We start from the raw sequence: 6,000 nt of genomic DNA, 5'->3' as shown, positions 1-6,000 counted from the left end.
TTTTATAGATCTAATTTGAGAAATTTTGACATTTCAATTTTTTACTTCTTGCAACTAGAATTCATATGTTAATTATGATCTATACACTAAGATAATTATGATTCAAAATTAAAAGTATAATCTATTGATAGGTTGCATTAATTAAGTATAAGAGTCAATCAAGTCCATTTGTTATATACAAAAGCTATTGTTTGTAAAAGAGAGTAGCATAAGGTAATAATTTGATGATGATGTATGTCTGTGTGACACCTCTCTTTGGCCAAGGATTCTATTTATCTTTTTTCTCCTTTTTTTAGAGTTTTTCTTTCATTTTTTTCAATTATTTTATTTTTAAAATCATTTTCATAACTCACATCTCTTTATGTTCATAATAAATTACACTCTTAATTAATATTAATAAAATTCATAACTCTGAAACCTTTAATATTCATAACCTCCAATTATTTAATTTTGCATTAAAAAATCTAATGACAATTATTTTTTTAAATAGTGTAAAACAATGACAATTGTTTCTTGAAAAAGTCTAATGACAATTATTTCTTACAAGGTATGTCCATTCTGAAAGTCACTTCTCTAAGCTTTATTTATTTTTTTAGAGTAGATTTTTTTTATGCTATGCATAGTCTATTAATAAACTTTGAACATTTTTATAGTTTTTTGAAGAGTTATGTATTGCTTTATTAGAACAATTTTCTTTTATGTTATGTGCCCATTAATTAATTTTTTACAATCTTGTATTTCTCTTTATCTTAATCTCATTAAAATTTTTATTGTAGATAAAAAGAAGATTACTATCATGACAGTTTTTTTTGTCCTCATCTCACTGTGGGTATGAGACATAGCATATAGCAACCAAAAAAAAGTCTTACCGGCCAAGATATAGTTCAAAGTATAATATTTTTGATATTTTTAATTTATTAAATTTCATCTCCAATTGCTCTTAACACTTTTAGTTAATAATTTAATTGTCCTTTTTTTTCGTTTCATGCAACACTTAGTTTTTTTTTTTAAACTCTTTTAAGGCTTGATTGACATACAAATGAAGTAGGATATTGAGATGACAAGAATATAACTATTACAGTTTAAAATTCCTTTGAGAGAAATTATATTTATATGTGTGATAGTTTTTCTTTCCTCTTCAATTCACAATATAACATTTTGAAAAGTTTATATTAATTTAGTTAACTATTTTTCTATTTTTTTCGTTGGTGATATCAACTTTTTATGTGCATGTCTAGACCAGAGTGTTTATTTTCTAAAGTAAAAGCAAAGGAAGGAGATAAACGCATACGTGTGCTGTTTAAGAAAGTATCTATGGATCCTTTCGCAATTATGTACATCAATTTTAGTAAATATTTTGATAAAATGTGAGAATGTAACATTAGTTTATAAGTTTTAAATGACATTTTAATTCATAAGAAAGTTGTTTATTGATTCATTAAATTGTACTTTTTGATTTTTCACATTTTATAGTTTAAAGAGAAATGAAAATGATAAAATAAGATAAAAAATATGAAATTCATATAATTAGATTTGTGTTATATATAAATAATAAATAAGTTTAAAACTTACTAAAACTAGGCATGAAAATAAATTTAATTTTATGAAATCTTTTCTTTTTCTCTACTTTCTTTTAAGAAAAATGAAATTACTGTTTCACTTATAGAATATATTATATAAAAATCAAATTTTAGAAGACTGAAAGTACATAAGTGATGAAAATTCACATAAAAATATATTTATATACTTAAGAGTGTATACATTCAATTACATAAATTCTACTCTTAAATATTAGTAATGTCCATAATTCTTAAGTCTTTCATATTCATAACCCTCAATTAGTTAATGTTCAAGAAGACCATTTTATTTCTCTTTTTTTAAAAAAAAAATAAAATTTCAAACTCTAAATATTTTATTAATTATTTTTATCTTCCTTTATAATTAATGTAATTAATTTGTATTAAGTAAAATTTATATCTATATATAATTAAAAAAAATTATACTCTTAATAATATCATTAACTTCATGACTTTTAAATTTTCATATTCATAACCTCCAATTATTTAATTATAAAATTTAAGATAACTTATGATGTTCCTCCATTTTCATCTATATAAAGTCATAATATTTTGTTTCATGAGACGCATACTCAAGAATATCCTTTTTGTTTTATATTTGAAATAGTGTTCTTTATATTATTATTTATAGTATTAAATTCAAGTTTATTAAGAAGACATTTGAAGGTTGATTGTTTGTCAAAGAGGCTATCGAACAAGAGCTTAAAAAAATTATACACTAATTTTGTAATTTTTTTTCGTGTATTTTCTTATGGTTAACGTAAAAAAAAATTAGGTGTGTGTGTGTGTCAGTGTTCATGAGTATGTTCTCTATATGTAACTTCTATAATATGAACTTTCATGATTTTTTTATTATTGTAACTTTTATAGACTTTTGAAGGTTGATTGTTTGTCAAAAAGGCTATCGAACAATAACTTAAAAAATTATACACTAATTTTGTATTTCTTTTTTCTAATTTTGTATTTCTTTTTTTGTCCATTTTCTTATGGTTAGTGTAAAAGCAATAGGTATGTGCGTGCGTGAGTGTTCATGACTATGTTCTCTATATGTAACTTCTATAATATGAACTTTCATGATTTTCTTATTATTGTAAAATTTATAGGCTTTTGAAGGTTTTGTTTGTCAAAGAGGTTATCGAACAAGAGCTTTAAAAATTGTATACTAATTTTTTATTTATTTTTTCGTCTATTTTCTTACAATTAACGTAAAAATATAGGTGTATGTGAGTGTGTGTTCATGTGTATGTTCTTTATATGTAACTTTTATAATATGAACTTTCATGATTTTTTTATGATGCGAATTGCAATATGCACATTAAGATAGTTGTAATATGAAGTTAATCTGTATATAGTGCTGCCGACTTAAAGAGATTTATGCTATTGGAATTGTTTATATATATATATATATATATATATATATATATATATATATATATAATGAGAAATAAATTATCTTACCATCTTAGTGCATTTATAAGCACACATAAGTACATTATTTCAAATTAAAATCTCAACTTCATTGAATACACAATAGAAATGAAATAAAATTGTTATTAGAGAATATATTTTAATTTATTGATAAAGAATATATTATCCATCATTTAATAAATGTTAAATTGTTATTTTTTTTTCTTGTATGGAACAAAATATTTTTTATAATATAATTATAACAAGTTATACTATTACGATTAGATAATAAATCTAAAATGAATATAAAATTAATTAAATAAAATAATTAATTTTTTAACACCGTGCGAAGCACGGCTAATTTTACTAGTAATAATTAAGACCTTATGGTGTAAAAGATAGTAATAATAGTCAACTGCACAGCATATTGTATTATCTTATTCGATTTTCTTAGCTATCATAATTTAGTTTTAAGATTATTCTGTCAGACTAAATAATTAAAATTTAGTCGATATAACTATCAAGTACAGTACAATTTTTTTTATCACTCTAAAATAACTAAATTCTCCACTTGTGAAATAACTTTTGTTATTGTACTATATAACTAAATTATGTATCAATGACAAGAAAAATTACTCAAATAGTAAACACCTTACACCTCCAATCTAAAACTGTGAATTTAAATAATCAACAAAGCAAAAAAGTGAAAACTCCTATGAAAGAATTAAAAAAAAAGACATAATGAATAACTATGCCCTTTAAGTTGGCCTCAAATTTCATCTATGACCTCCAACTTTGGGCGTGCACAAGTAAGCACTTAAACTCGTATAAAGTTGAACTAGTAGACATACACGTCCTATGTGGCATAATACACATAGCATATATGTGTCTACTTATTTAATTTTATACAAGTTAAGGTGCCTACTTGTGCACACTGAAAGTTGGAGGTCATAGATATGATATGAAACCAATTTAAAGGGCATGTTTACGTATTGTTTCCAAAAAAACTTGTGTCAATTGTCTATTAAATAAATGACCATAAATTCAAATTGTCAATTCAAAAATACAAACGATAAACTTCGTCGTTTTGATTACTAGTCGTATCTCTCACACTTCGCGTGTGTACTTCACTTTAAGGAATTCAGTTAACAAAATCACTTCAAAATTATAAAAGAAAATATGCTTGAATTAATAAATAAATTTATTTATTTATTTAATACAAAAAACACTTAAATATAAACTAACATATTCATACAAATTCAGTGACGGACCCAGGATTTAAGGATTGTGGGTGCTTAAAAAATTTAAAAAGTGAAAAAAAAGTAAAACATTGTCTCAACAAGGTTCGAACCCTCATGTCTGGGTAACGGAGAACCTTAAGATCAATCTAAATGTCAATGCATCCAGCCAACTTTTTGTTTTAGTGGGTGCTTTTATATCTTTTATACCTATTTTTGTATATTTTCTGTATAATTATATCTATTCCGTATCGAGTTTATTAGGTGTCGGAGCACCCCAAAAAATAATGTAGGTCCACCCCTGTACAAATCATATAAAAAACATAAGAGAGTATTAAGTTAATTAACAATAAATATATATATATATATGAAAAATAAATTCATGTGTATAAGTTATATTATTAAGTACTCACTTAAAAATCTAGTATAAATTATTAACCATATTTACAGTAAATTTGTAACTTTAATTTACTGGGTTTAGTATTAAACCAAATTAACTTGTATTAAAATATAGTCAATTCATGCAAATTTTGATAGTTGTTTATAGGAAAAAATTACATAAAGTAGCATACTTAAGTATTAAATTACAAAAAATAGCAACACTTTTATCAAATTACATTTTATAGCATATGTATTTGTATTTTTGTAGCAACAGTTTGTAAAAATACAAAATACAATTTGCTATATTATGTAATTATGAAACTGTTGCTATGAAACTCATAATTAAGGGGATAAATATGCTATTTCTGAATTTTGCCCTTGTTTATATAGAATCCCTATTTTAATATATCTATTTTATAAAATATCAAATTTTAGACTAAATTTGTAGTTATTTTGGTTTGTAAAAATTACTTTCTATACAAGGTATACCTAAATCAACAAGAACTTTAATTAATTTCATGTTCTTTAATATTTTATATAGTAAGTAATAATAATTATTTAAGAAAAAAAGGTGAAAAAATAATTTTGTTTATTTCAAAATCTTAATGAATGACAAAAGTTTGAATCACTTTTTAAAGAGTGGTGTACGTGCTTTGTACGTGTCTCTCTTGTCAATTAAAAAACTCATTATATGTGTATAGCTTGTACCAATAAATCAAAAGAGCCTATTTTTAAAAATAAGGATCATATGTCAGATCTCATAGTTTATTAATAATTGAAAAAAGTTGCATATAATTAAATTTTAAAACCGGATTCATATAGAATCAAAATGACTAATCAATTTCTTATGATGGAATGTAATGATTCAAAGAATTTGTTCATATTTATAAATAAGTTAATTTATTAATTGTAAATGCATCATTATTAACAAGAATCACACACACACAAAAAAAAAAATTAATTAACAATTATCTATTGAGAATACATTATAATTTATTATTTTAAACTTTAAGAACATACTACAATTACAATCACAAAAAAAAACTTCTCAATTAACAATTGACTATAAAATATACATGATATTTTTGTAAACATAAAAAAATATACCAAATTTTTTCCAGAGCTTACCTCAAATCACAAACAAATTTGTCTTTTCAATCACAGATACCATTAATATTTCAAAAAAAATAAATAAATTCTCATAAAGCAATTGTCGATCAAGAATACATGATAGATTATTATTGTAAACTTCAAGAATATGCTAAAATTTTTAAAAACTTACCTCAAATAACAAACAAATTCATCTCTTTAATCATAAATACTAATAAGATTTTAATAATCAAGAATATATTAAAAAATTAAAAATGTTACGTCAAATCACAAGTAAATTTATCTCT

This window comes from Capsicum annuum, chromosome 8 (assembly GCF_002878395.1).
Source record: "Capsicum annuum cultivar UCD-10X-F1 chromosome 8, UCD10Xv1.1, whole genome shotgun sequence".
Classification (NCBI taxonomy): Eukaryota; Viridiplantae; Streptophyta; class Magnoliopsida; order Solanales; family Solanaceae; genus Capsicum; species Capsicum annuum.
Note: the sequence above shows the minus strand (reverse complement) of the source record.